Source organism: Lepisosteus oculatus, unplaced genomic scaffold (genome assembly GCF_040954835.1).
Source record: "Lepisosteus oculatus isolate fLepOcu1 unplaced genomic scaffold, fLepOcu1.hap2 HAP2_SCAFFOLD_111, whole genome shotgun sequence".
Lineage (NCBI taxonomy): Eukaryota > Metazoa > Chordata > Actinopteri > Semionotiformes > Lepisosteidae > Lepisosteus > Lepisosteus oculatus.
In genome coordinates this window covers 228,650-250,500 of record NW_027167662.1, presented here as the reverse complement: position 1 = coordinate 250,500, position 21,851 = coordinate 228,650, and the positions used below count along the sequence as shown (strand labels likewise).

At 48.8% G+C, this 21,851-nt stretch overlaps 5 non-coding genes and 2 pseudogenes across 5 annotated transcripts; 5 read left to right on the top strand and 2 right to left on the bottom strand.

The window, feature by feature from the left end:
• The first annotated feature begins 469 nt into the window (after nt 1–469).
• LOC138226035 (U1 spliceosomal RNA) lies at nt 470–633 on the top strand. Its single transcript, XR_011184360.1, has one exon. It is a non-coding gene; the product is annotated as a U1 spliceosomal RNA (small nuclear RNA).
• Nucleotides 634–1,268: 635 nt separating this feature from the next.
• LOC138226024 (5S ribosomal RNA) lies at nt 1,269–1,377 on the bottom strand (annotated as a pseudogene).
• A 1,771-nt stretch (nt 1,378–3,148) lies between these two features.
• On the top strand, nt 3,149–3,312 carry LOC138226036 (U1 spliceosomal RNA). Its single transcript, XR_011184361.1, has one exon. It is a non-coding gene; the product is annotated as a U1 spliceosomal RNA (small nuclear RNA).
• Nucleotides 3,313–3,948: 636 nt separating this feature from the next.
• LOC138225992 (5S ribosomal RNA) lies at nt 3,949–4,067 on the bottom strand. Its single transcript, XR_011184321.1, has one exon. It is a non-coding gene; the product is annotated as a 5S ribosomal RNA (ribosomal RNA).
• Nucleotides 4,068–11,006: 6,939 nt separating this feature from the next.
• On the top strand, nt 11,007–11,165 carry LOC138226045 (U1 spliceosomal RNA). Its single transcript, XR_011184367.1, has one exon. It is a non-coding gene; the product is annotated as a U1 spliceosomal RNA (small nuclear RNA).
• Nucleotides 11,166–13,496: 2,331 nt separating this feature from the next.
• On the top strand, nt 13,497–13,607 carry LOC138226009 (U5 spliceosomal RNA; annotated as a pseudogene).
• Nucleotides 13,608–15,274: 1,667 nt separating this feature from the next.
• On the top strand, nt 15,275–15,415 carry LOC138226048 (U4 spliceosomal RNA). The gene has a single exon (XR_011184370.1). It is a non-coding gene; the product is annotated as a U4 spliceosomal RNA (small nuclear RNA).
• Nucleotides 15,416–21,851: the final 6,436 nt, after the last annotated feature.

Sequence of the window (21,851 nt, the reverse complement as noted above, 5' to 3'; positions counted from 1 at the left end):
CCCTGCGGCGGAGCGTGGGAACTTTCTCCCCCCCTCCCGCTGCAGGAGTTGTGTGCACTGCAGCGGTGCCGAGAGAAAAGCACAGAAGGCAGCAGACTCTGGAGAGCAGGTAAGAGACGGAGCCTTGTGGGCAGGCGAGCAGGCCCGTTTTTTGGAAATTGCTGAAAAGGTTTGTTCGGTGTGTGGCAGGCGCACGTCGCGAACTTGCGTGGCGATCTGCCGGTCTGGAGTTATGCAAATGAGGCCGAATTGCATCCACATGCTGCGAATGCGCAACGGCGACTGCAGATGTGTAGGAAACGGCGCGCTCGTTTTCTCGTTTTGCCCACACTTTTGAGTGTTAGTGTGGCGTGTGAGTGTGTGAAAGAGTGGGCCCAGCAGGAGGCGGTGGCGTGCGGGGTGAGGAGGTGGCCTAGGCTGCGCGATTTGTGCTGTGGGTGCGGGCCGCTTGCAGGGGCCTGTTTAACTCATACTTACCTGGCAGGGGAGATACCTTGATCAAGAAGGAGGTTCACCCAGGGCGAGGCTCGGCCATTGCACTCCAGCTGTGCTGACCCCTGCGAATTCCCCAAATGTGGGAATCTCGACTGCATAATTTCTGGTATTGGGGGACTGCGTTCGCGCTCTCCCCTGATGTGCTTGGTCCAAAATCAGATACGGGAGGGTTAGGACACCACGAGCTGCGTGGCTGCGGAAGGATCCCGGTTCGACAGGAGTGGACGCCGCTGCTGGTTCTCGCTGGCTTTTAGTTAGGGGTCCGGAGAAGCATCTCAAGCTAGTTCCACTACTCCTTCCGGACATTCATTCCCTTTTCAAAGTCAGTCGTTTTGCTGTAGTCTGCGTTCTTTAGGCTGATTATCGAGGTTAGCCTTTATTTGGTCATGGGGGGCCTCGGTACTGTATGCTGAGTCTAAAGACAGTTTCACCCGTTTTCTGATTGCTCGGTTCTGTACCAGTGCAGACATGTCAAACAGTGAATGGCTGTACCTCTACTGTATCCATGCTCAATGAATGAAATCGGTAACAAATGAATATATGTCTAGTTATACGAAAAACGAGTGGTTTATCGACTCATCTTCATTTGCAGATTTAGAGGCAGCTTCGATATTCGTTTTACAGACGGGTTTTTTTTTTGAATATGGGTCACACACATGCCACAGCAACAAAACATCTCTAGAGATGAGGCTATAGATCACCTTTCCATCCTGCAGGTTTTCCTCCCAAAGCCTACGGCACCAACGGCGACCCCTGCTGGCCGGGAGAGCAAAAGCTTACAGCACCTGGTATTCCCAGGCAGTCTCCCATCCAAGTACTAACCAGGCCCGACGCTGCTTAGCTTCCGAGATCAGGCGTGTTCAGGGTGGTGTGGCCATAAGCGAAAGCCTCGGCGCCTGACTCGCTACTTGAAGCTGTGTGTGGCGGGGGTTCCGTGCCCCCCGAGCGGGACTGAAGGATCGTTCGTGTGCAACTCTTTGGAAAGGAGCTGCTTTCCAAATCGCATTGCGTGCCTGGATGTTGGCGAATGCGCTCCCTTGTGTTGGCTCGTCCCGCACTGGAGGAGGACAAACAATCTTCACGGAGGAGCACCAGGCAAGTCTTCACCAGACAAAAACCTCCAGTGCACAGCACTCTGGAAACATTTCGGGGCTTTCGCGTGTTTATTTAAGCACGTAAAGCGCACCGGTCCAACACGTCGGCCGGGCGCGCGGCGCCTCCGCCCTCTTGTGGCCTTGCGGCGTCAGAGCAAGAGGCTCCTTCTCGCTGCCCTTCCGCTGTGTTGCAGGACCCGGAGCGCGCACTTTGTGGGGGGCGGGGGACCGCGTTCGCGCTCTGCCCCCGGTCTCTTGCGCGAGTACTAAATCTCACGGACAGGGGGGCCTCGTCATTGATTGCTACAGGTGAGACGGGGATTAGGAGGAGACCCCGACTGATGGGTAAAGGGGAGCACTAACACCAGAGGGACACCCCCGGCGTCTCTTTTTGAGAGACGCCCTGGGGTTTCCTAATGTCCAAGGAGGGTCGGGACCTCGGTTTGACCTCTGTTTGTGCAGCAGAGTGTCGCCATCAGGAGGCTGGGGCGTAAGAGAGCCACACAGCCCGCAGGGTGAGCGCTCCCTACTGGTCCCAGTCACACCTCTTGCAGGAGCAGCAGCAACCGGAGCTTTTCCGGGGTGGAATCTCCTATCCGGGTGCCGGCCAGGCTCACACCTGCTGGGCTGCCCCGGGGGTGAGCCCAGTCGAGAGTCGCAGGGCCAGATCTAGTCACCGGCGAGAAACGATACAAGTGAAGGATTGCTCGGCTCTCGGCACTTGAAAAGACCGACAAATGTCTCGTTCCCGCCGGAGCTGAATGTACCCGCATGTGTGGTGTCGTCTTCTTCCCCCGCCCCGCTGTGTTTGCTGTATTGTCTCTGAAGCCGGCCCCCCCGAGACGAGACGGGCTGTTCCTGTGCCCCAATTAACACTTTACAGGTGCCATTCCCCGGCATTGTGGCCATTGTCGGTGCTCACACGCGATAAGATAAGGCGGAGGAGAGCGGGGCATGCCCAGCGGCAGACATTCAAGGAGGGGGTAGGGCGAGGTGAGGTGAGGTGCGACACGCCGGAGCCCCGACGCAGCTAATGCGGAGCACTTGTTGGACTGGCATCGAAAGGACGTGTGCGCACGGAGCGAGCCTTCCCTGCGGCGGAGCGTGGGAACTTTCTCCCCCCCTCCCGCTGCAGGAGTTGTGTGCACTGCAGCGGTGCCGAGAGAAAAGCACAGAAGGCAGCAGACTCTGGAGAGCAGGTAAGAGACGGAGCCTTGTGGGCAGGCGAGCAGGCCCGTTTTTTGGAAATTGCTGAAAAGGTTTGTTCGGTGTGTGGCAGGCGCACGTCGCGAACTTGCGTGGCGATCTGCCGGTCTGGAGTTATGCAAATGAGGCCGAATTGCATCCACATGCTGCGAATGCGCAACGGCGACTGCAGATGTGTAGGAAACGGCGCGCTCGTTTTCTCGTTTTGCCCACACTTTTGAGTGTTAGTGTGGCGTGTGAGTGTGTGAAAGAGTGGGCCCAGCAGGAGGCGGTGGCGTGCGGGGTGAGGAGGTGGCCTAGGCTGCGCGATTTGTGCTGTGGGTGCGGCCCGCTTGCAGGGGCCTGTTTAACTCATACTTACCTGGCAGGGGAGATACCTTGATCAAGAAGGAGGTTCACCCAGGGCGAGGCTCGGCCATAGCACTCCAGCTGTGCTGACCCCTGCGAATTCCCCAAATGTGGGAATCTCGACTGCATAATTTCTGGTAGTGGGGGACTGCGTTCGCGCTCTCCCCTGATGTGCTTGGTCCAAAATCAGATACGGGAGGGTTAGGACACCACGAGCTGCGTGGCTGCGGAAGGATCCCGGTTCGACAGGAGTGGACGCCGCTGCTGGTTCTCGCTGGCTTTTAGTTAGGGGTCCGGAGAAGCATCTCAAGCTAGTTCCACTACTCCTTCCGGACGTTCATTCCCTTTTCAAAGTCAGTCGTTTTGCTGTAGTCTGCGTTCTTTAGGCTGATTATCGAGGTTAGCCTTTATTTGGTCATGGGGGGCCTCGGTACTGTATGCTGAGTCTAAAGACAGTTTCACCCGTTTTCTGATTGCTCGGTTCTGTACCAGTGCAGACATGTCAAACAGTGAATGGCTGTACCTCTATTGTATCCGTGCTCAATGAATGAAATCGGTAACAAATGAATATATGTCTAGTTATACGAAAAACGAGTGGTTTATCGACTCATCTTCATTTGCAGATTTAGAGGCAGCTTCGATATTCGTTTTACAGACGGGTTTTTTTTTTTGAATATGGGTCACACACATGCCACAGCAACAAAACATCTCTAGAGATGAGGCTATAGATCACCTTTCCATCCTGCAGGTTTTCCTCCCAAAGCCTACGGCACCAACGGCGACCCCTGCTGGCCGGGAGAGCAAAAGCTTACAGCACCTGGTATTCCCAGGCAGTCTCCCATCCAAGTACTAACCAGGCCCGACGCTGCTTAGCTTCCGAGATCAGACGAGATCGGGCGTGTTCAGGGTGGTGTGGCCGTAAGCGAAAGCCCCGGCGCCTGACTCGCTACTTGAAGCTGTGTGTGGCGGGGGTTCCGTGCCCCCCGAGCGGGACTGAAGGATCGTTCGTGTGCCACTCTTTGGAAAGGAGCTGCTTTCCAAATCGCATTGCGTGCCTGGATGTTGGCGAATGCGCTCCCTTGTGTTGACTCGTCCCGCACTGGAGGAGGACAAACAATCTGCACGGAGGAGCACCAGGCAAGTCTTCACCAGACAAAAACCTCCAGTGCACAGCACTCTGGAAACATTTCGGGGCTTTCGCGTGTTTAATTCAGCACGTAAAGCGCACCGGTCCAACACGTCGGCCGGGCGCGCGGCGCCTCCGCCCTCTTGTGGCCTTGCGGCATCAGAGCAAGAGGCTCCTTCTCGCTGCCCTTCCGCTGTGTTGCAGGGCCCCGAGAGGGAACCCGGAGCGCGCACTTTGTGGGGGGCGGGGGACCGCGTTCGCGCTCTGCCCCCGGTCTCTTGCGCGAGTACTAAATCTCACGGACAGGGGGGCCTCGTCATTGATTGTTACAGGTGAGACGGGGATTAGGAGGAGACCCCGACTGATGGGTAAAGGGGAGCACTAACACCAGAGGGACACCCCCGGCGTCTCTTTTTGAGAGACGCCCTGGGGTTTCCTAATGGCCAAGGAGGGTCGGGACCTCGGTTTGACCTCTGTTTGTGCAGCAGAGTGTCGCCATCAGGAGGCTGGGGCGTAAGAGAGCCACACAGCCCGCAGGGTGAGCGCTCCCTACTGGTCCCAGTCACACCTCTTGCAGGAGCAGCAGCAACCGGAGCTTTTCCGGGGTGGAATCTCCTATCCGGGTGCCGGACATGCTCACACCTGCTGGGCTGCCCCGGGGGTGAGCCCAGTCGAGAGTCGCAGGGCCAGATCTAGTCACCAGGGAGAAACGATACAAGTGAAGGATTGCTCGGCTCTCGGCACTTGAAAAGACCGACAAATGTCTCGTTCCCGCCGGAGCTGAATGTACCCGCATGTGTGGTGTCGTCTTCTTCCCCCGCCCCGCTGTGTTTGCTGTATTGTCTCTGAAGCCGAACCCCCCGAGACGAGACGGGCTGTTCCTGTGCCCCAATTAACACTTTACAGGTGCCATTCCTCGGCATTGTGGCCATTGTCGGTGCTCACACGCGATAAGATAAGGCGGAGGAGAGCGGGGCATGCCCAGCGGCAGACATTCAAGGAGGGGGCAGTGCGAGGTGAGGTGAGGTGCGACACGCCGGAGCCCCGACGCAGCTAATGCGGAGCACTTGTTGGACTGGCATCGAAAGGACGTGTGCACACGGAGCGAGCCTTCCCTGCGGCGGAGCGCGGGAACTTTCTCCCCCCCTCCCGCTGCAGGAGTTGTGTGCACTGCAGCGGTGCCGAGAGAAAAGCACAGAAGGCAGCAGGCTCTGGAGAGCAGGTAAGAGACGGAGCCTTGTGGGCAGGCGAGCAGGCCCGTTTTTTGGAAATTGCTGAAAAGGTTTGTTCGGTGTGTGGCAGGCGCACGTCGCGAGCTTGCGTGGCGATCTGCCGGTCTGGAGTTATGCAAATGAGGCCGAATTGCATCCCGGGACATGCTGCGAATGCGCAACGGCGACTGCAGATGTGTAGGAAACGGCGCGCTCGTTTTCTCGTTTTGCCCACACTTTTGAGTGTTAGTGTGGCGTGTGAGTGTGTGAAAGAGTGGGCCCAGCAGGAGGCGGTGGCGTGCGGGGCGAGGAGGTGGCCTAGGCTGCGCGATTTGTGCTGTGGGTGCGGGCCGCTTGCAGGGGCCTGTTTAACTCATACTTACCTGGCAGGGGAGATACCTTGATCAGCCTGTAGGTGGAGTAGTTGGATTGTTTTTCTTTTGTTGGAAGCAGTGTTCGATTTGCGGTTTTTGAAATGGCAACCTTTGGATCCCGTAAGAATGCTGTACGTTTTGAGCTCTTGGATGACCTCTTCATGGATCGTATGCAGTTCAGCAGAAAAGTGTTGCAGAAGGAACTTGGCTTTGAACCTCGGCACTTGGATTTCATCTTCGCTCTCCCAGGTCAGAAAGCATTTGAGGTTGTATTTGCTACCTATCCTCTGTTTGAACAATGCGTGGATGTGTTTGAGGCAAAAAGAGGCAAAGTTCCTGCACTTGAGAAGATCAACTTGCAGCCTCTGACACAGAGAGAGAGAAAAACGGTGCATGTTGTTATGTTCTCGGAACTGGCAAAGACGGAGGACATTCACACCTGGCTTAACCAGTACTGCACCGTCCACCATGGAACTGAGGTTAGAGATGTTGATGGTATAAAAACAGGAGCAAGGAAATTCGAGGTTCGCTTGCTACCGGACAGCGTAAATGGAGGCTTAAGGCACCTGCCCTCTACAATCCGGCTGGGCGCCTGCAATGGCTATGTGTTTTATGTGGGACAACCAAAGGTGTGTCGGCGCTGTGGTGCTGTGGGACACCTGGCATCGTCCTGCACTGTGAAATGCTGCAAGACCTGTGGCAAACAGGGACATTTAGCCTCTGACTGTTCAATGCTGCCAAAGTGCAATTTATGTGGCTCGGAAGGACACGTTTTTAAGAACTGCCCTCACGCCTACGCCAATAAACTCAAAATGAGAAAGGATGAGGCAGTGCTTGTTTCAGCCAAACCGGCCCGAAAATCCAAAGCAAACAACAAGTCAAACAAAGAACCCTTGTTGGACAAAGACTCTCAGCCTCCAGCCAGGATCAGTCCTGCTGTGGCTCCGGGGCTGGTGGAAGAGAAATCCACTACGCCCCCACAACCGCAGACTGCACCAGACAAGCACGAGGGTTTGAAAACCCCCGAGAACAGCGAGGACCCCTCCCCCACTCCTGCTCCTCAGAACGAGGGCCAGTGTGGGCCCCCCCGGTGGAGCGGGTCCACCGAGGATACCCAGGATTCAGCGGAGCTGCTTTTCTCAGACTCTGCAAGTGCTACAGATGCCCTCCTCTCCTCCATCCAGTCCATCACGGAGGATCTGCAGCAGCTGGTGGGTGAGGGGGAAGAGGAGACTGGTTTATCGGCTGCACCCCTTTCCCCTCAGTGCTCCCAGGAGCTGGACTTGAGGAAAAGAAAAAATGACTCTGTTTTCTCCCCGAGCGAGGAGGAAGGAGAGCATGGCGATGGGGACAGCTGGAACCTCTCCACCCCTCCCTCTACCCCCTTCCTTGAAATGGACTCTGTGAACGCTTTTACTGCTGCCACCCTGATGAAGGCTCATTCAGAGGATGGCTGGCAGGAAATTGGTAAGAAGAAAAAGAAAAAGAAAAAGGTAACAGGTGAGACCGAAGAGAAATGTGTTTTGTAAAGACTGGTTCCACTTTCTTATGTAATATGGCTCTTAACATAATTTCTCTTAACACAAGAGGTATCAATGACAGAGTTAAATGCCAGTCTGTCTTTGATTACCTCCAGCAGAGAGAGGGAGATGTGTTGATGTTGCAGGAGTGTGCTTTAGCCTATCAAGAGAGGTATAAATGTTTTGAAGATAGGTGGGATAAAGGGCCTTCTGTTTGGTCAGGGGACAATAACAACAGAGCCTCTGGCGTGGCCATTCTTTTCAAAGGATGGGCATTCAAATTGAAAAGTATTCAGAGGGTCATAGATGGCAGGTTGCTGTGTGTGGATGTGGAATGGGGGACCGTTAACCTGCGGCTAATCAATGTGTATTGCCCTACTGACGTAGGAGGAAGGGTGGAGCTACTCAAGGCACTCTCCCCCCTATTGTTATGCAGCACAGACGTGATAGTGGGAGGGGATTTTAATTGTATCTTAGAGCACACAGACAGGCAGTCTAGCTCGCCGATAAAATTGGATTCCAGCTCACTGGCCCTGCAAAACTTAGTTCAAGACTTTAAACTCTCAGACACATATAGATGTATATATCCCACAACAGCAGGATATACATGGTCAGGGAGGAATAGCAGCTCCAGAATTGACTATTGCTTTGTCTCAGAGAGAGTGAAAGTTGTTGGGGTCACTCTTCAGCCTGTCTTCTTCTCAGATCATCAGGCTTTAGGGTGTAGAGTGGAACTCCAGGGCGGGACTGTCTTTGGCCCAGGCCTCTGGAAACTCAACACAAAGCTGCTAGAGAACGAGGGGGTAGTATCCCGCTACAAGGAGAAACTATCACAGTGGCTGTCCTTGCAGTGTCTGTACGGGTCAGTAGGAGAGTGGTGGGAGGAGGTGAAGGTGAGGACAAAGGCCTTTTTCATGGCTGAGGGAAGGAAGGCTGCTGCCAGACGGAGAGGAGTGCTAGCCAGGAAACAGAGGCAGCTGCAGCGTCTCTACACGATGCTGCACAGTGGCTTCGATGTGCTCGAGGATATCGCCCTTTTAAAAAAGGACATCCGGAGCATAGCCGAAGAAAGTAGTCGAGGAGTGCTGTTAAGAAGCAGAGTGCAGTTCTTGGAAGAAAATGAGAAGTGTACTCGCTTCTTTTTCAGGAAAGTGGTAGGCTCCAAGACTGTCATGGAAAGTGTAGTTGATGAGGAGGGACGAGAGAGAACAGAGCCGAGTGCTATCCTCTCCTGCACCGAGGCCTTCTACTCAAGACTGTACAGCTCTACAGAGGTAAAGGATGAAGATATTCATTTTTTTACCTCAAAGCTAGAAAACATTTTGAGTGAAGAAGATAGGGAAGTACTTGAGAGGGATTTGACAGTAGAAGAGCTGAGACAGGCTATGGAGAGCTTACAGAAGGGGAAAACTCCGGGTGCTGACGGGCTCCCTAAAGAATTTTATTGCACCTTTTGGGATCTGCTTCAGGATCCGCTACTGCTCCTATTCGAGGAAAGCTACAAGACAGAATTGCTGCCTGACTCCTTAAGAGAAGGCACTATCTCTCTCTTGTTTAAGAAAGGAGCAAAAAATGACATAAAGAACTGGAGACCCCTCAGCCTGTTAGGCGTGGACACTAAGATCCTGTCCAAAGCCCTTTTCCTGCGCCTACAAAATGTAGTGGCCTCACTGGTAGGGAAAGAACAGACTTGTGGGATAGCAGGACGCCTGATGAGCGACAACCTGGCCTTGTTGAGGGATGTCTGTCTGTACTCTGAGGATCGCTCCCTCCCTCTGTGCATTTTAGGTGTAGACCTAGAAAAGGCCTTTGACCGCCTAAACCGGCAGTACTTAACATCGGTACTTGAGCACATGAAGTTTGGCCCCATCATGAGAAAGTGGATTAACCTGCTGTACACAGGTAGCAACAGCAGAGTCATGGTTAATGGCAATAGATCACGCACCTTTGAAGTCTGTTCAGGGGTGAGGCAGGGCTGCCCATTATCCCCCTTGTTATTCGTTTTGGCTATGGAGCCCTTAGCCTGTGCCTTGCGCCAGGATCAGGCCATTAATGGGATACCAGTGCCTGGAAGTGGGGGAGGAGAGGTAAAGACATCTCTATACATGGATGACGTCACCCTGCTCCTCTCTGACAATGCCTCAATTAGCAGAGCTCTGCAGTGCTGTGATCGGTTCTCTTTGGCTTCCTCCGCAAAAATTAACACATCTAAGAGTGAGATTTTTTATCAGAACTGGAGGGAGCCAAAAGAAGGACATGATCTCAGGCTGCAAGAGAAGAGAATTAAGGTCCTGGGGGTGTATTTTGGAGAAGAGATGGGAACAGTAAATTGGCAGAACAAATTGCCAATCTTAAACAAAAAACTGATGCAATGGAAGGACCGAGACCTCACCATGACAGGGAAGGTGCTGGTCATCAAAGCCGAGCTCTTGCCTGTCTTGAATTTTCTGGCTTCTACCTTCCCAATCCCACACCGTGTTGCGGCGGTGCTGAGGAGATTGATGTTTCAATTTCTATGGGGTGGGAAGCAGGAAAGACTCAGAAGGGAAATAATGTACAGGCCACTACCCTCAGGGGGGAAGTCTGTCCCAGATATTGCTACGAAGCTGCTGTGCATTTTCCTGGCCTCTGTGCTGAGAGGCTTTGCAACAGCACCTGCAGCGCGTACCTGGACTTATTTTTCCAGGCTCTGGGTAGGTAGGGAGGTGTTCAGAGTGTGGGGTGTCAGACCCAAGCTGGACGTCCCACTCTCTGACACATGCCCTGCAATTTATGGGACAGTTAAAAGTTTTCTAAGATCTCACCCAATTGGCCATATTCCCCTCCGAGATGTCAGCGTCCAAAAACTGGAAGATTTCGTAGCACCCCAGAACAATAGGCAGACCCCTGTGGGCATTTTAACATCAGCCCAAACAAGGAAGGTGTGGAAACACACATCCTCTAAATTTCTGTGCAACATTCACAGAGATTTAGCCTGGAGTGTCGTCCACCAGTGCTTACCGGCACGAACTTTCTTGTACCGTAGGGGCCTCACCCCCAGCCCTCGCTGCGTTAGGGTGGGCTGCGGCGAGGAGGAGACTGTGACCCATCTCCTGTGGTCCTGCTTTTTTGCTAAGGCCTTCTGGGCACAGTTTGAAGATTGGTTGCAGGCTCTCTCGCCCCAATTTACCCTGACCGCTGCTTTCATCATATACGGCATCTCTCCTGTCAAACTTCCTCCTGACGTGTTTGACAGGATCTGGGCCGTGGTGAACAGTGGGAAAGACGCCCTGTGGAGAGTGAGGAACATGGGGCTGTTCAAAGGCATCGAGGTCCCAGTCAAGGCAGCAGGTAGCCTGGCCCTGTTCATCACCCGAGAGAACTATTACCTCAGAGATCTGTGGAGAGAAGGGAGGGAGGAAGCAGAAAATCTGTGGGAAATAGAGGGAATTGGACAGTATCTCAAGAAACTGTGAAAAACATTATCATGTTTAAATAAAGAATGTGATTTGCACCAGAAAAAAAGAAAATTGTTGCTATGTAACTGTTACCGTGTCAAAATGTAATGAGATGTGATCATATATACTGTTTTAAGTATGTATATTAATGTAAAGCTTTCTGATTTGTGATTTCCTGTAATTTTTTGTGAAAAGAAAATAAAGTTCTTAAAAATCGAAAAAAAAAATCGGTTCACCCAGGGCGAGGCTCGGCCATTGCACTCCGGCTGTGCTGACCCCTGCGAATTCCCCAAATGTGGGAATCTCGACTGCATAATTTCTGGTAGTGGGGGACTGCGTTCGCGCTCTCCCCTGATGTGCTTGGTCCAAAATCAGATACGGGAGGGTTAGGACACCACGAGCTGCGTGGCTGCGGAAGGATCCCGGTTCAACACGGTCTCACTGCAATACTATACCGCTGGAGGAAAGAGCCCGGGTTCGATAAGCCTTGGAATGTGACTAGGAAAGTGAAGCCTTTTGAAAGAGGTAAAGCACTGCACAACGGAACTGAGGGAGAATCTTACAGGGGATTCTGAGCGGTGTCTAAATAAATAAATTCTTCAGCGTCCGCGGATGGCATTTTGCAGCTGGAAGCAGATGTCGACGCTTTTTGCACAGAGCACCAAAAAAGCGTCTTTTTTGAAGGCTCAGGCACTGAGCATTGGTGGTTCAGTGGTAGAATTCTCGCCTGCCACGCGGGAGGCTCGGGTTCGATTCCTGGCCAATGCAGTGGCTTTTGCAGCGAGCGGCTCCATCACTTGCATCCCCTTGCAACTCGCAACTGAAAACCCACTGAAGCTAAGCAGGTGTGAGCCAGGTCAGTACCCGGATGAGGGTGAGCTACAGGGAAAAACAAAGCTTCCAGCTGGAAGTGGTGTTAATGGTGCCGGTGGGGGGGCGCTCACCCTGAGGTCTGTGCGGGTCCCAATGCCCCAGTATATTGACGGAGATGCTGTGTTGTAAAAGGGCGCTGTCTTTTGGATGAGATGTAAAACCGAGGTCACAGCGCTCTGTGGTCATTCAAAATGACCACCAAAACCTTTGACAAAAGCTCTTGGTAATTGATGGTCTTCAATAATGCTTCTCCTTTAGGTACATTTTAAATCAGCTGAAAAATGCTGTGAAATGGGGGGGCACTTCAGGCCAGTGTAGGATTTGGGTTACAAGAACCATGAAACTGCACGAGAAAGCCCGTACACTGAATTACACGGCTTTCTATTCAAAGGAGGACAAAAGAAATTCCCTGAGTTCGATTTTTTACAGCACAGAGAGGAGCACTGTCATGAGGCCGGTTAGCTCAGTTGGTTAGAGCGTGGTGCTAATAACGCCAAAGTCATGGGTTCGAGCCCCGTACGGGCCAGGTCCTTTACTCCTCTCTTACCAAAGCTGTTAGGTTCCTTTCCGTGGTGAGAGGGGTTGTCATGCAACGCTCCCACATAGTGCCGACAGACAAGAGTGTTGCGGGAGAAGAGAAAAGTGTTTGAAGACTTAAGAGTGTTTTAGGTGGAGCCAAAATCAAGTGTCACAAATGCAAGTGGTTGGATTTCCAATGTTTAATATGGTAAAAATAAGCGGAAGTTATCTGCTGGTCCGGCACAGTCTGCCATGCTTTTGTCAGATACTGTAAAGTGGTGTCGAACTGGGTGTCGAACTGGAGCAAAACCGTTTGCATATGTGAGGCTCCAGTTAAACATCGAGTGTCACATTAAATGACAAAAATGAAGAGAGTTAAAGCAGCTGGAGAGGTTTTCTTACAACTTTTGAGCTGACACAGTTTTGGAAAATGTTTCCTTCACGCTGCACTGTACCACATAGGCAGCCAATAGTCTCCAAAACAAAACAGAATTGACAGTCATATAATGTCCATTAACCCCGGTTTTAAACGCAGCATCATGTCTGCCATCATAAGAATATGAGTCCAATATTTTAGAATACAGTCAGAATGACTTCTAACCTTACCTGTGGTGTCTTTAATCCCTATTGCTCAATGCATGGTGTACGTACTGCATACATGTGTCTTGAGAATGAAGAATGGGCCCCTGAGACAGTCATTTACCTGTTTCACAAATTATAATATTTTACTAGAGATTCTGTTTGGGATTCAGATGTGCATTCGGACAGCAATCCCTTTCAGGAAATGATACGTTCTGGATGAGGTCAATGGTGCTGGAACACTGTATTTAGGATGTGATTGTGTGTCCCCTGCTTCAACGCAGTGATATATAGATGTGCTCCTGTAATTTATCGGTACATGCCCAGGGCAGTAAGCAGTCTGAGGATTTATTTCTAGACGGCATAGAGCAGTGAAGCAGTGAAGTAGTGCAACACACTGGATCATTATATTATTAGAATCTATTCTACTTAAATTATTACATTATACACAACTTGAGTTCATTTTAAAAATTAAAAGGTAATGAAAGGAATGCATATACATGATGGGAGCTAAAACAGAAGTTAAGAGAGAGCAAGGACGCCTACAGGAGGAAGGTATAGGACAAGCTGCAAAGGAAAAGCTACAACCCCCGACAGCTACTCACCCACCCATCCCACACAGGTACCACTCTCCAACACCTCCGCCATTAACACCTCAGGGACTGAAAGTGCTATGTGCACCATCCCCCAGGCCAGGCTGACCAGGCCAGTGCAACACACTGGATCTTTATATTATTAGAATCTTTCGCCTTTTACTAAAGATTTCCGTGGAGAGGAGCATGAATGAGTTCCATGTAATTTTTGTGCTTCCCTGCCTTCGGGTGGTTGCAGCGGGGCTGGTCAAGGAGAGAAAACAAAACTGCTCACAATCGCTCTTATTATGGTCGCCTGCTCTGCGAGTCCTCGGTCTCCACCTGTCTGATTGGCGCTCTCTTCTTTTGGGGGCGGGAAGTGTCCGGCCGCAGGGGATCTTCGGACCTCGCTTTGCATAGCGGCTTCCCAGAGTGCGCCATTTCTGGCACAGTGTGGCCAGGTGTTTTCCAAGTTATCACACGGATTGGACAGGCCCGCAAGCCGAGAGCTGCAGGCAATGAGCCCAGAGCTGAACGGACCCCACTGGTCTCCCATCCAAGTACTAACCAGGCCTGACCCTGCTTAGCTTCCGAGATCAGGCGTGTTCAGGGTGGTGAGGCCGTAAGCAAAAGCCCCGGCGCCTGACTCGCTACTTGAAGCTGTGTGTGGCGGGGGCTCCGTGCCCCCCGAGCGGGACTGAAGGATCGTTCGTGTGCAACTCTTTGGAAAGGAGCTGCTTTCCAAATCGCATTGCGTGCCTGGATGTTGGCGAATGCGCTCCCTTGTGTTGGCTCGTCCCGCACTGGAGGAGGACAAACAATCTGCACGGAGGAGCACCAGGCAAGTCTTCAGTGCACAGCACTCTGGAAACATTTCGGGGCTGTCGCGTGTTTATTTCAGCACGTAAAGCGCACCGGTCCAACACGTCGGCCGGGCGCGCGGCGCCTCCGCCCTCTTGCTGCCCCTGCAGCTGCTTCACTTTTCCCTTTAGTTGCCATCGATTTTTTTGTAGTGCTATACATATACGATTGAGGTATCTTAGAGTTCTCCTTCAAAGACCCAGCACTCTCTTTTCTTTTCCCAGTGTTACTCATATCGGACTTTTTAAACCTAAAAAAAAATCGTTTTTTTTTTCTTTCAATTATAACTGAAGTTTAACAACTAGTGTTAAGTCCTTATTTTTCTGTAGTCAAAAAAAGCAAAAATTAACATTCAGGTCATGAAAAACTCAAAAAAACTCCCCAACCACTAAACTTTACCTCCCACCTGAGCGCCATCTTGAACGCCCCTACCACCAGAGAATGCTCACGATTTCGGAAGCTGTCTCCGGGACGTGCTGATTCCACACATCCTGAATAAATCATGATATTGTTAGTTGCTGTAGCTAGACGTTTAAATGAGTTTCATGGCCAGATGGACTGTTTCCTCCAGCGGTATAGTATTGCAGTGAGACAGCACGATGCCTGCAAGACTATGTCACGCTAAACGCCACAGATTGTGTTTGTCCGTTCGTGTCAGTCGTCCCGCAGCCACGGGAAGTGGGACACAAACATGCTGCAATGCTTTCAAGACGTTAGGATTTGTTTGTGCAACATCCAAGAAGAGTACTTGTGGCTTGAATGTGAACTGTACGTGCCCGCCCCCTTTCCTCTGTAGTGCATGAGTTCCTCCCGGCATGCCCTTCGTCATTGTTCTGTCATCTTGTATTTAAAGGGTTGTATTTCTGCTGCTGAAAATAAGCAACGGTTTTCTCACAACGCCCTTTGATCCCAACGGAGCCCTTGTCTGTCATGAAATTCTTCAAAACCTCAAGCTAGAAGAAGAAGAAGACGACAAATATGAAGCGTTATAGCAACGACATGCCATGAGACGATCGATAACGATTTCCATAGGATCCCCGCGGTTGCCTGGCAACCGTCAGCTTTGCGCAGTGGCAGTATCGTAGCCTGTGAGGTTTAGCCGAGGCGCGATTATTGCTAGTTGAAAACTTTTCCCAATACCCCGCTTCCGCCGGTTTGCATACAATCGGCGAAAGCAATTTTTGACAGTCTCGTCAGAGACTGAGCAAGGTGTTTAAAGACAGATTTGGTCACGGTGATATCATGGTAGAAAGAAACGAGCTTGTTACGTGTCAACAGAAACGCTCTTTAGCTCTTTCAGCTTTATGCAGAGAACAGCGTCTGTCGAGATTACTTTTGTGTCAGCGCGAAACGCCGTGTGCTGTCAGTATGATTTCATATTGCTCGTAGCGGCGCCTGGCTTTGGTCTGTCAAACGTTAGGTTGCGCTTCTTCATGCTGCATCGTCGGCATGAGTGGAGCATTTTAAACGTCTGTACTTACTGCGCCCCATAAGAAATCGTTTGTCCCCATTCAAAAGAGATTGTGCGATGTCCTGCAGCGTTCGCAAAGCAAACCTTTGACAGTTTGAAAAGAGGAATTTATTCTGCTTCCTGTGCGTGCAGTAGTTACAAAGTTGAACGTCTTTACACGATCTGCTGCAGTTTTCAGTGGGTGGGCTTTGTCAAATGGCTTGGAAAACGCACTGTGTTTCGGCTCGGGAAACATCATGAGCAGTGTCCTGCATGTTTTCTGTGTATAGCTGTCTTTTAACGCATACAGAATTCATTCGAAATCATTGATTTCTCCAATTAACAAGGGTCCCTTTTTGAACCTGCCAGAAGCATTCTTTCAATGTAATAGATTTACTCCGGGGAAGGGCAGCATGACATTGAGAGTAGCTCAAGCTTTCAGCACCTTTATCTGACTGCATGTATGCAGACACTGCTCAGAATCCACTGTAAGATTCTCCTTCAATTCCGTTTTGCAGTGCTTTAGCTCTTTCAAAAGGCTTCGCTTTGCTAGTCACAATCCAAGGCTCATGACAGCATTTGAAAACATTCGCAACTACGTTGGCCGGGAATCGAACCTGGGTTAACTGCTTTGAAGGCAGCTATGCGCAACACTGGCTCGCTCCAGAGTAAATCTCACGTCGAGGGCATATTTTTTTCCATTTTACCGTGAGTCAGGCTCAGCTGCACAGAGGAGAGAGCAGAGCAATGAGGTCACGGGGACAGGGGAGTCACACGCTGGCGGTTTGAATACGCGGAAGATCACTGAGGGATCCACAGTATATGGACCCTCCGTGCGCCATCAGTCCGCACTCCGGACTCTGAATCCTGCCATCCGAGTTAAGATCTCAGCGGAACCTGAGGCGCAGTTCCTTCTTAAAACGTAATCTGGTGAGCATTTCTAGAATCGTACTTGTATAGATGCAGCCTTTAATGTGTTGCTAGGTTAAAATTGATGACTTCTTGTATTTCAGTAGGCAACTGCCCTCTTGATTTCGGATTTAATTTCTTTATTACAGGGGCGCTTTTATGAAGACAGAGTCATGTTCAGGTACTTTGCTTGATGGAGGAAGCTCATTTCGGACTCTGTGATCTGCTCACCTGGAAAGGTCTGCTATACTACTACAAGAGAGAAGTAGAGTCTGGAAGAAGGGACAATTTTATGATGCTTTGGAAGATAATGTTTTTTTTTCTTATACTGAAAATGAAAGGTAGTTGTTTCTATATGGACTCAGTCTTTGGAATTCGTATATATATATATTTCAGTGATCCCTCAGCCATTCCTTCTGTATTGTAATTCAATTTCTCTTTTAAAATTCCTTCCCCACTTCTAGGACCTGCAGTTGCTGAACTCCACAATGGCTTCTATTGGAAAGTCTGTGACTGAGACCAAGTAAGTGTTCACTTTTTTATGAAACCATTATTTATTTTGGAGCAATGAGCAATTCTTATATAAATGCAATAAAATCATTATGCTCAAACTATGAGAGAGAATTTTAAGGATAATTTAATAAATCAGTCTTAGCTTGTTTCTATACACAGATGGTATTATTTATTTTCAAAGGAAACCCGCGAGGATTCCCCTGGTGTGCAAGATTTGCCTGAATACTTTTGATCAGCTTCCTGCTCACTTGAAGAGGGCGTGTATGAAGCACGCCATGGCAGAAGAGATCAGGATGGCCTCTCAACAGGCGAGGGAGGACATGATGAATCACCTGAAGAACGGGGTCATCGTGGATTACCACAGAATAGAGATCGTGTCTGGTGAGGCAAACAGGATAGTGGTTGTAAGACTGCTAGAGTCCTTGGGCCTTTTTGTACATGGGAAGCCTGAAGACACATTGGCAAGGTGAGATATTTTTAATCTGTAAGGCTTCTGTAGTTTCTTTTTGAAATCATTGTTACAACATATTATGTAAAAGCATGTTGAAAAGAATCTACCTGCATTCCAGCGGCCCTGAGCAAGAGGCCGCTGTCCAGGAGGAAGAGATGCCAGAGGCTGCTCTAGAAACTGAAACAGAAGCAGATAAGGAAGGGGAAGATGTGAGCTCTGAAGAACTCTATCAGCAGTAAGACTTTTTATTTTTCAGATGTATCTATTTTTTACTAAAATTCTAATTTGTCTTATAGGTATAAAATGTTTAAACTGGTGTTTTATATCCTTACAGGCCCTGAGTAGTTAAAAAGTATCAGCAGGCCAGAAGAGAGTGGCCCAAGCTGCACTCTATAGAAAGCACTCCCTGGATGCTCCTCTCCTGATTGGATTCAAACAGTACCTTACCAAGGATCTGGGAGTGGCAAATTATTCTCAGGAGGTATTTATTTTTTAAAGGCATTTCAAATTAAGCAATGGTATCTTCATTGTAAATGTTTTTATTTCTTAGCTTAAAATTCACCCATGTGAAATGATGTCAGCCATAAACATCATGACTCTATATTTCCTACCTGAATCTATTCTACTTAAATTATTACATTATACACAATTTGAGTTCATTTTAAAAAGTAAAAGGTAATGAAAGGAATGCATTTTCATAAGAAAGATAATACCGATATGCATGTGATAATCTTCCTTATATCATGTAGTGCGTCATTTGGACACTTTGTGGGCTTCAAATACAAAGAAAATCATGTTCTATGGTAGAAAATACAAAACTTAAGCTTTTATTTTAATTAGATTTCTTTATAAAGCATAAGCAATCATTTATTACATCGCTTCTTGAATTAAATCTTTTGACAAGAGGTAAGACTTCTGTTACATTTAAACCCATGTTTAGCTGTGTTTTTTAGATTTAACTGAACCAATTTCTGTGTGTGATAATGTCCTTGAATTCTGACAACATCACACTAAATTACATGATATAAAACAGCTAATGTTTCTAGAGATAAAGTTTCTGAGATGCTTCTAATTACTTTTTATTACCAGGCACAGTTTAATTCACCTTGTACAGTACTGAAAGACCAAGATGCTTTTTTAAAAAGTTATTTAACATTTTATAGAACTTTGTCTACTATGGCAACATGATGAGCTTGGTGAAACTTGGAAAAATACTGCTTGGCCACTTATCTTAAGATAAAGATAGGATAAAGGTTTATCTTTTGCACCTACCTGACCCCCAGGGAAGGCCAATGCTTTCTAGGTTGATGGTTCCCTACAGTAGACTGTACTTTAATTTCAAAGGTAATGTATATTGACCCAAATCAGTTTTGGAATCCAATCTACTGACGAGATGGAGCACATCCTTTTTTCAGGATTTTAGCATCATACGTTTGGTATATTTAGTCCCTAATGCTGAAAGAAATGATCATAGAACATTTGGACACTTTGTGGGCTTGAAATACAAAGCAAATCATGTTCTATGGTACAAGATAAATACAAAACTTAAGCTTTTATTTAATTAGATTTGTTTATAAAGCATAAGCAATCATTTATTACATTAATATATGTGAAAATAACATTTTAGCATCATACGTTTAGTATATTTAGTCCCTAATGCTGAAAGAAATGATCATAGAACATGACATCTAACCTTACCTGCCGTTTTTTTAATCCCTATTGCTCAATGCACGGTGAAAGCATTGCATACATGTGTCTGACAATGAGGAATGGGCCCCTGAGACAGTCATTTGCCTGTTTCACAAATGATCGTATTTTCCTAGAGATTCTGTTTGGGATTCAGATGTGCATTCGGACAGCAATCCCTTTCAAGAAATGATACGTTCTGAATGAGGTCAAAGGTGCTGGAACACTGTATCTAGGATGTGTTTGCAGAGACTGTGTGTCTCCTGCTTCAATGCAGTGATAAACAGATGTGCTCCTTTAATTTATTGGTACATGCCCAGGGCAGTAAGCAGTCTGAGGATTTATTTCCAGATGGAATAGAGCAGTGAAGCAGTGAAGTAGTGCAAAACACTGGATCATTATATTATTAGAATCTATTCTACTTAAATTATTACATTATACTCAATTTGAGTTCATTTTAAAAAGTAAAAGGTAATGAAAGGAATGCATTTTCATAAGAAAGATAATACCGATATGCATGTGATAATCTTCCTTATATCATGTAGTGCGTCATTTGGACACTTTGTGGGCTTGAAATACAAAGAAAATCATGTTCTATGGTACAAGATAAATACAAAACTTAAGCTTTTATTTTAATTAGATTTGTTTATAAAGCATAAGCATTCATTTATTACATTAATATATGTGAAAATAACATTTTAGCATCATATGTTTAGTATATTTAGTCCCTAATGCCGAAAGAAATGATCATTTGTTTAACATGCACGGGTCTGTCTCAAAGGATGCAGTACTCCTGAAGGGTCTCAAACCCTACATTTCAGATGCCTAGCTGTATCCCTCACATGTAGCACCTCAGAATGACTTCTAACCTTACCTGTGGTGTATTAAGTCCCTATTGCTCAATGCACGGTGTACATACTGCATACATGTGTCTTGAGAATGAGGAATGGGCCCCTGAGACAGTCATTTGCCTGTTTCACAAACAGGGACCTGGACCTAGACCTGGCCCGTACGGGGCTCAAACCTGCGACCTTGGCGTTATTAGCACCACGCTCTAACCAACTGAGCTTACCAGCCTCACGACAGTGCTCCTCTCTGTGCTGCAAAAAATCAAACTCAGGGAATTTCTTTTGTCCTCCTTTGAATAGAAAGCCGTGTAATTCAGTGTACGGGCTTTCTCGTGCAGTTTCATGGTTCTTGTAACCCAAATCCTACACTGGCCTGAAGTGCCCCCCCATTTCACAGCATTTTTCAGCTGATTTAAAATGTACCTAAAGGAGAAGCATTATTGAAGACCATCAATTACCAAGAGCTTTTGTCAAAGGTTTTGGTGGTCATTTTGAATGACCACAGAGCGCTGTGACCTCAGTTTTACATCTCATCCAAAAGACAGCGCCCTTTTACAACACAGCATCTCCGTCACTATACTGGGGCATTGGGACCCGCACAGACCTCAGGGTGAGCGCCCCCCCGCCGGCACCATTAACACCGCTTCCAGCTGGAAGCTTTGTTTTTCCCTGTAGCTCACCCTCATCCAGGTACTGACCTGGCTCACACCTGCTTAGCTTCAGTGGGTTTTCAGTTGCGAGTTGCAATGGGATGCAAGTGATGGAGCCGCTCGCTGCAAAAGCCACTGCATTGGCTGGGAATCGAACCCGAGCCTCCCGCGTGGCAGGCGAGAATTCTACCACTGAACCACCAATGCTCAGTGCCTGGGCCTTCAAAAAAGACGCTTTTTTGGTGCTCTGTGCAAAACGCATCGACATCTGCTTCCAGCTGCAAAATGCCATTTGCAGACACTGAAGAACTTATTTCCAAGGCAGCGGGTACAAGCGATTGGGTGTTTTAGAACCACCAGGAACAGCAAAGAGGCGCTCTTCTTTGCTTGTGCCGAAACACACCGACTGAAGGCGGACAACGTAGTCGGCAGGATTGGAACCTGTGCGGGGAGACCCCAATGGATTTCTAGTCCATCGCCTTAACCACTCAGCCACGACTACAGAAAGCCCCACCGCCGCTGCATTCTTGCTACAATCTTACCTGGATCGCGAGGCGCCGGCGGAAGCCTATTTCAAAGTCGTTCTCCGTTTCAAAAAAACATTTCCAAAATACAAGCCTTGCAGACAGACACGCCTCAGAGGACTTAAGGGTGGCTTCATGTCGGAATGATAAAGTCTCCCCGTCCGGACATGAAAATGCCACTTTGTTACACACAAAAAAAGAATCAACAACAGAGAAATGCCCACAAGCATTTGAAAAGCCGCACCACGTCGCACTTGAAATAGCTCTTACATTAGTGGTAGACGCAGGAATCGCCTTTTTATTTACGCTTTTACCAACGCGATGGAAAGCAAAACAAAGCAAAGCAGAGCAAAACAAAACGAACAAACGAAAACCCTCACGTCCTGCACTTGCATATAACGCCGTTACGTGCCCAAGCGGTATTGTACGTCATCCTAGCACTGCACCCCGGGTCGTACGGTATATTGGAACGAGCACACGCCACGAATCGTCTCGAATCACTCCCTACAGCTGTAAGGCGCCTTGAAGCGTGCACCCCCAACATTCTTCTTTGCGCATCTGTGAAAGGTAAACTCTTGAGCAAACTCTGAACCAGCTCTAAGGAA